Below are 9316 nucleotides of genomic sequence, written 5' to 3'. Positions count from 1 at the left end.
TAGCATATAAGTATTACTTTGTTACTTTATTACACTGTTTTTATCTCAGTCCATGAGTTTCTCCCCTTTTAATTCCCTATTTGGGGATGGTGAAGGGGAGTGACTGGCTATCATGGTTTCGATTGTTAGATGTGGTTAAACCACAACGTGGTTTTTATATTGCTAGAGGCAGGAAAAAATCTCCTCCCTGCCAGTATTGCTAAAAATGCATTGAAATATCACTTCTAATTTTTTCACAAGAAACAAGAAGATGACTATCACACCACAGCCTGCCTAGGTGATAAATGCATTGAGTTTTTAATTGGGTTACTTGTAACACCACTACTAAAATCACATTGATAAAATAATAATGTGTTTGAGCTAGTGAGCTGATCTTGGTAAAAAAAAAAGTTGACCCAAAAATGTTGAATGAATCCTCTCATATATGGTGACGACACTTTTCATTTTAGAGTAGCTTGAGACCATCAGGAAATGGTTAAAATAACATTGCAGAGGAAAAAAAGAAACAAAACAAACAACAAACCAACCAACCAACCAAAACCAAACCAAAACAACAACAAAAACAAACACACAAACAAAAAAACAACCCAGCACTTCCTATATTATTGCCTGTCTTTGTAGGCATTGATTTATTTGGCAGTCTGGAAAATGGTTCTGTTCTGTGAATTAATTGATGTTTTGGAATACCTCAGCAACTATTGTCTACAGTTTTGTGGGGTTTTTTTTGCATTTTAGCTTTGAAAAGTATCTTACATTTTATTTCATCATTTACAATCATGTCAATAAAAAATGTTTCTTGTTTCTAAGCTCTTAACACAAATACAAGGATAATCACACAAAACCAGGCAGTTACAGTGTCAAGTTTTCAATCAACAGGATATAGTAGGATCTGAAGTTAATTTAAGATGATATGTGAAAATTTGATATTCATAGTTTTAAAAATCAAGAGATAAATAATAGTACTAGAATGGTAATGTGAAGTCAACAAAATACTGCTCTGACCTCATGACTTTTATCCAGCGTTGATCAGCAGCACAGGATATGAGAACAAGTACATAACAATAGTTCCCATCAGTGTGTAGTTAAAACACTTTTCTCACAGTAGATATTATAGCCTTTTGTGATTTTTTTTTTTTCTTCCAAGAGTTTGCTTAATTCCTTTTTGATCCTCCAACAGCTTTGTTATTAACAGTATCTTCTTAACTAGATATTGTGTGAAGAACACATTCTTCAAGTAGGTTTCCATCTTTTAGCTGTTATGAATCTATACAGCCCAAGCTTTCATGAAGAAATCTAAATAGGTAAGATCTAGAGAGGTTAACAAAATAATATTTAACTATGGCATCATATTATTTAAAAGGTACCTGACTTGAGCTGAATTGTTCAAACGGTATAGACTAAGTGTTAAATGTCACACATTTATCCTATTTAAAAACAAAAGAATCTCCTCCCCCCCCAAAAAAAAAAAAAAAAAAAACACAACACACGCACACACCAAAAACAAACAAACAAACAAAAAAACACACAACACAAAAAACAAACAAACACAAAACGAAAAAAAAAAAAAACCAAAACAAAACACCTCCAGTGCCAGATCATGAGCTCATGATGGTTTTGGCTTAAACTAATTGGCACTATCTAACTCAGAACATGTGTGTGGAGGATAATATATGTTGAAGACCATTCCCAGGAGTTTGTTGTGACCCACCTCTTTTAGGAGCAAATAGAGTTTATGTATCTAAATGTGAGATGGGTTGTAAAGTTTGGTTTCAGGGTCCAAGAATTTCCCCAGTTGAAGACAAATGTGGCCAGTAAGACCAGTATACGTGCACTTCTGGGAAAAATTGCCAGACATACAGACTTTTAAAAAGAAAGAGAATTGAAACAAAAAATAAGAGAAATTTTGTTGTTGAAAAACACCTTTCTCATTAAGAACCACCAAGATGCCCAAGCGCTAAATGCATTTTATTACTAAGTATAAGCAACTATAAAAACACACTTCTTCTCTTCCTTGTTTTCTTGGTCTACATGGTCAGTACTGATAATAACATTAAACTAAGCCTTACAGCTCACTGAGCAATATGGCTTATTCCTGTCAAACATTTTACCTTGATGTCATAACTACTACCTACCCACCTACCTACCTGCCTTCCCAAGTATTTTCCTGTCCAATTAATGTGGCATGGTCAAGTATTTCTCAAAGGCTAAGTATCATTAGCACAGTCACATTCATTTCCTATGTGATATCACAGTTGTTTGGGGAAATACAATGTTATAACATAAGATAATGCTACAGATATAGTCCAAACCAATTCAGTGAAGATTTCCAGGCCAAATTGTCAGGACCAAACTACACTAATTATAGCGGGACTGTATAAGTAGTCATGCAGATAGGATTTATAAGTTCCATATCCTTACACTGTTCCCTGACCTACTTTTATCCACAATAGCCCATGCTTTCTGAAAACAGGAGTGATCAATTTGAGCAAATACTACAGACATAGCTTAGCCGAATCCTGTGTGATAAAGCTACTGAAATTGCAAGTGCTTTGTGAACTGATTTCTTTAATGAGTGCTAAAATATAAGCCAATATTTAAGTCATTGTCTCCTTAAATCTAATAGTTATTTCATCTGAATCAAACACAGTTTACCTCAGGTAATTTTTTTTTTTTCCATTTGATTAAGACTTCACTAGCATATTTTAGTCTACACAGTTTACCTCAGATAAAAATATTTTTTCCATTTGATTAAGACTTTGCTAATGTATGTTAGTCTATACCTTAATTTTGTCACAGATTCTGAAAACATTTGACAAAATTGATTGAACATCTCTGGGTTTATTGTGATTTTTATAAGATTCTAATTTTGGGAAAGCATTTTGCTCTTGAGTTGACAGCTTTATTCCAACCCTAAGGCATCTGTGATAATTAATAACTATGTCAGATCAGTTCACCATAAGCAGATGTGCTATGCAGGAATTTTTTTTTATCTCCCCTGTTTTCTACCTTGGTAAGTGACCTTTATTAAATTATGTTTCAAGCCAGGAATTCATGACATTCAGATTCCATAGGGCAAGATGAGAATGCCATTTTCTCAGCTCATACAGGAAACTGTATTATTCTGACTTTATCTAACTCACAGGCATTTTGTTTTGTATTTTAAGTCAAATTTCAGTGGAACTACTATGGAGACCAAATCAGGACAAATTGTTCCTGTGTGATTCAACTTTATTTATCATTTATTTTTCATTTATTTTTCCTTTTAATGTGTACAAAATATTTTTATCTGCTTTATTTTTACATACTCATTTCCTTCAACTTCAGTAATAAAGATTTTTCACCTATTTCTCATTTATGCTCATTTATTTGACTTAGGCCAGCTGTATGGCCACAGGACTAGGGAAGTGATCATCCCACACCTCAAATACTGTGTTCAGTTTGGGGCCTTTCACTACGAGAAAGACATTGAGGTGCTGGAGAGAGTTCAGAGGAGGGCAACAAAGCTGGTGAAGTGTCTGGAGCACAAGTCTTATGAGAAGTGGCTGAGGGAACTGAGATTGTTTAACCTGGAAAAAAAGGAGACTTTATCACTCTCTGCAACTACCTGAAAGGTGTTGGTCTCTTCTCCGAAGTAGCAAGTGTTAGGACAAGAGCAAATTGCCTCAAGTTTCACCAGGGAGGTTTAGATCAGATATTAGGAATTTTTTTTTTTTTCACCAAAAGAGTTATAAGGCATTGGAACAGGCTACCCAGGGAAGTGGTTGAGCTACCATCCCAAGAGACATTTAAAAGACTGGTAGATGTGGTGCTTAGAAACATGGTTTACTGACAGACTTGGCAGTGTTAGGTTAACAGTTGAACTCGATGATCTTAAAGGTCTTTTTTAACCTAAATCATTCTACGATTCTATGATTGTCTAATTCAGAAACTTTCTTTAAGAAATATATTTATGTAAGATATTAATGTGTTTTTTAGGCACTAATGTTTAATAGAATTTCCTTCTCCCATCTGAAAAGTAGTAGGAATGTGTCAGGAATCTGGTGTGATGATCATCACTGTTGTGCAATTTCCAGGAATTCAGCCCTTAATTGTTCAGTATTTCATTATTGCCTCAATTGTAGCTGTACTATTTACTAACTTCTGTCTTATTTTGACAAATCTTTAAGGAATCTTTTTAATTTTTATTTACCCTTATCAGTAGGGACGCTATTAATCATGTGGATGCAACTGAAAAAAAAAAAAAAAGCTAGAGCAAGGGCAGAAAAAAAGCAAGACAAGGTCATTACCATAAAAGCCATGTAGAGAAGATGGGTGAGGAGTAAGAGAAGATTTAGAAAAAATGTTCATAAACATGTTTTTCAACAAACTGATTCCAAGCTTCTTATATTCATTTATTTATTTGTTTGTTTGTTTTGCTTTTTTTTTTTCCTTTTTTTTTTTCCCTGTCTGAAATGACAGAGTTAAAGGAGGAGTTTTTATGCTGGATAGCATTTAGTGCATTATAATATACAAACACATCAGAGTCCCACAGCCAGTTCTGCAACCTCCTAAGCTTGCATAAATGGTTAGAACAAAATATTTCAGAGCATTTGAAGCATCAAAAACTGTGCCTGACCTCCTCTACTCCTTTGCCTGAAAAAGAAAACCAGTCCAGACTGCAAAGACTAAAGGAAAAGCTTGCTACATAGCTATCCCATATTAATCTGAGATGGTATATTTCTAAAGACTGGAGTCATAAATCACTGTTACCCTCTACATAGTCACCTGTAGTTGTTTTGTCTCTTTGGGAAATTATTTATTTAATTTTTTCCCCTTCACTGGGTGGATCTTTGTGTGAAGATGAATAACACCATAGTATAATTTTCCTTTAATCTTTGCTGGGAGAGAAGATAGATATGTTTAATCATGGTTAAGGCTGGAAAGCCAGTGTAGTTAGTTTAGATTAGACTGAAGGAATAGGCAACCTGTCTTACTCAGTTTGCAAATATATAATTACTTCATAAATTTGAAAAGGCACAGATCATCAGCTTTAGTAGCTGTCATCACTTCTAACTGAAGTCTGTGCACTTCTGTGTTTGGACTGTTTGCCCTCTATATCACAAATATTGCTTATATTTGAATATGTTGGGTATTTAGCACATAGTTTTAAAGGTCCTATATGTCATCTACCTGCCTAAATAGAAAATATTTATTATCTCTTTATATTGTATGACATTGGATTTTTGAAATTATAATTATTTTTCAAATTTCCTTTTGCTTACTTATGGATTCTTCCAAAATTAGTAGAGCATTCCTGGTTCTTTCCCTCTCTGTAAAGTATGTGTGGTTATCTTCTTTCTGATTTTTAACAGGTCAATCAATGTGACATTGAACACATTTGAAAGAGTGAAATGGATAGCTTAGCATGTTATCTACTTTCTGACAACTTGTCCTTTTTTTGTTGTTTTTCTTTTTCCTCGCTGCCCCAAGTCATATTTAGTTCATCTCTCTGGCTTGTAAACCTTAAGGTTAAAGCAATGTGAAGATCAACAGTGATAGAAAGCTAATATGCAGTAATTTATCGTAAGCTACTTGCTTGTAGTTCTTTTTGTTAGAAAGAAAAAAAATAAATCAAAGTTTCTTGAAAACTGAGGAATAAAAACTGTAATGAAAGAAATCGTGAATGGTAGAACATAGCCCCATGCAGCCTCCAATGAGATAAGTGAACAAATAAATAAATAGCATAAATAAACTAAATAATATTTGTTTTACTAAAAAGGAATCTGAAGCTTTTTGGAGGAGTTTCCAAAGATTCCATTCTTCTTCATTTTTTAATACTTACAGTTCCATTTATTTGAAAAAAAAGAAATCTCATTACTACTTTTCCCAGTAATTGTTAAATAAAGAATAAAGAAAGCTGCATGCTAGACAGACTCCAAAAGGAAATGAGGGAAGAGGAAATGAAGGAAAAAATAAAATCTGAGATAAAATCTGAGGCTTTATCACATCCTTACAGTGTAAGAGTACATTAAAAAAAAAAAAAAAGTTTTTTGGCTGCTTGCATAATTATAAATTCTGCCAAAACATTTTTTATTCTGTTTCCAGGTTACCCCATAGCATTTCAGAAGAAAAACCCAATAGGAGTCCACTATCTTTTTTCTTGCTACTTCAGTGACAAGTTAAGTGTTTAGTAAAATGGTGAAATATTTTTTCATATTAATTGGAAAATAATCGGTACTAGCTAAATATTCATCCAGTCAATGAGTGATTTTGTCACCTAAAACCTAAAAAACACTCGTGCCATTTGAAATGGTTCTACTGACCAGTCAGCCTCACCTCCATGCCCAGTAAGATAATGGAACAGACATGTCGAGGCATATGGATGACAGAGGGCTGATTAGGGACAGCCAATATGGTTTCACAAAGGAAAAGTTGTGCCTGAGTAATCTAGTGACCTTCCACAATGCAGTGGTTGCATCAGCAGACCAGAAAAGAGCTATGGATGTCATCTACCTGGACATCTGTAATGTCTTTGACACAGTTCCACACACCATTCTTGCTGCTGAATTGGAGAAACACAGGCTTGAAGGTGGGACTGTTAGACGAATAAGGACGTAGCTGTATGACTGTATACAAAGAGTCAATGGCTCAATGTACAAGCAGAAAACAATAACAAGTATGTTCCGTGAGGGTCAAATATTATTTCATATCTTCTTCAATGATGAATAATTGAGGGACTGAGTGCACCTTCAGCAATTATGGGGATGACACCAAGCAGAGTGGTGCAGATGATAGGCTAAAGGGAAGGGATGCCATCCAGGGGGACCTCAACAGTACAGACTGAGGGATGAATGTATTGAGAGTGTCTCTGCCAAGCAGGACTTGGAGATACTGGTGGACAAAAAATTGGACATGAGACAGCAATCTGTGCTAGGAGCCCAGAAAGCCAACTGTTCCTGGACTGTAAAAAAAATAAGGGTGATTCTCCCCTTCTCATTCACTCTTAGATTCATTTGGATTGGACATAAGGAAGAATAAGGCTGGTGAGACACTAGAACAGATTTACCAGAGAAGTTGTGAGTACCCCATGACTGGAAGTTTTCAAAGTCAGGTTGGATGAGGCTTTGAGCAACTTTATCTGGCAGAAGGTGTTCCTGCCCATGGCAGGGGGATTGGACTAGTTTATCTTTAAAGGTCCGTTCCAACTCAAACCATGCTATGATCCTGCAAAATATGTCAGTATTTATTTATTCTGAATGGCTTCTGCAGTTTGGGCCAAAGGACACAAATCAGTTAGGGGTTCTGTACAAAATTCGTCGGGACAGAATATTTTGTATTTTACAGTATCACAGACAGGATTACATATAAAGTTATCCCTTCTTAGGTAGCAGAATTTAGTTCTGTCTGCACATGAAGTATCCATGCCTAAATCTTCTAAGAGTGTTTGCAGCTTCAGGGGTTTGAACTATTTTCTGTGATGTTTTCAAAACTAGCATTACAGAAAATTTTAGAAATATAATATTTTCATGCTTTACATAGATTGAACTGTTGGTTATGGTAGGGTATTATTCTTTCCCAGAATACCTGATATATATTCTGCACAGTGTCTGCATTCAATTCAGAGGACAATGAGAAATTCAGGTTATTGTTGAGACTTGGAAAAGATGAAATGTGTCTTATATCACTTTTTTATTTTTTTTTTTCACATTGTGAGTACTGTTAATTTCAGGATCATTTGGAAGAGTATGGTGCCAACAATCTACACTGCAGATTTCATGGTGGAGTGGAACTTCCAGTTTGGAATATTTTTTAAATCCACATGATAAGTATGAAATTAAAAAAAAAAAAACAAACAAAAACAAAACCACAACAACAACAACAACAACAACAACAACAACAACAATAAAACAAACAAAAAAACCCAACAAAACAAAACACAAACTATGCTGCTCTGTATTTAATCATTTTTACTACAGGGAGAGGGGATGACTGAGGTTATAATTGATAGTAGCAATTTTTTTTATTCACTTCCTAGTAGGAAATTGGCATCTTAGTCCAATCTTTTTAAATGTATCAGTGTCAACCTTATAGTTGAAAAATGAACCCTGGGGAAAGGAAACCTATCACCAGCTTTCATGTCCTACTGTGAAAACACTGATGACTATATAATTGAGGTGACATTGGCAAAAAGCCTATGCATTTTTTTCTTAGCTAGGACAGTCCTCTGATCCATGTGGGATTGTTCTGAGACTTTGTGATAAGTCAAAAAGAAAGTTAGGATTTTTTTTTGTTTTGTTTTGTTTTGTTTTAAAGAGACTAGAACACTATTTATAGAACGGTAGGGAATACTGAATGGACTTAATCTGTAACCAAATATTTAACTATTTAAAATATAATTAATTCAAATCCCTTAATTTTTGTTTTATTAAACTTGCCTACAGCACAGAAGTAACACAAAAGCTGAAATGGATGACAGGGAGCTGCGAACTGTTACTGCAATGCCTCTGGTGGATATTAGACATACTGGAAGAAAAGTAGCCTCTCGTGACTAGGTCAGCTGTTGCTATAAATGCTTGCTTGCTGCTATGACTTTGTTTTGATTTGGTTTTGTTTATTTCAGGTTGAAAATCATGCATGTTTGGTGACAATTAGCATACTGAAAAGTAAAATCATGGAAGTGCCTCTCAGTTTTCCTGTAAGCTGAATAGATGTGCCATAACTACCTCTATTACTATAACGATATTTTTTTTAACCTCTGCAGTTTTGCCTTTTAGTATTTTCTCTGTTTCAGTTTTTGAGGCAATGAAGTTTCAGGGGTTTTTTAATCTAATTTTTAAAGCTAGAGCTGATGAAAAATCTTTCAGTTCCTTTCTTTTTCTATCTCATAATAATTCAAGAAAATCAACACAAATATGACACATATATCTTGTCATCACTGGCACATTTGGTGATGACTGTTAATGACATGTTTCTTCAGCTATTTTAACTGATGGAAAGATTCTACATCTTGATCCATGAAGCCAATCTTTCTTCTGATATTTCTCCTGTATTATATTAATGGAAAGTTCAAAGCAGTAGAATTGACCTGGTAGGTCTAAAAATAATGTCCTCTGGATAGAAAAATAAAAAGAATAAATCCTATTCTTTCTGAAGTCAGGTCATTGGAGAGGATTTGTCCTGAGATCCAGAAAGACTGTAAGAATGAGAAAAGGACAGACAATCTCTGGGGACAATAGTAGTAGTATGTGTACTGGCAGAAGATTATGTTTCAGATAAAATCAGGCCACTAAGGAACTATAGAAACATAGAATGAAGTAAAGACCAAATATACAACAAA

The sequence above is a fragment of the Patagioenas fasciata genome, chromosome 1, assembly GCF_037038585.1.
Source record: "Patagioenas fasciata isolate bPatFas1 chromosome 1, bPatFas1.hap1, whole genome shotgun sequence".
Taxonomy (NCBI): Eukaryota; Metazoa; Chordata; class Aves; order Columbiformes; family Columbidae; genus Patagioenas; species Patagioenas fasciata.
This window is presented reverse-complemented; position numbering follows the sequence as displayed.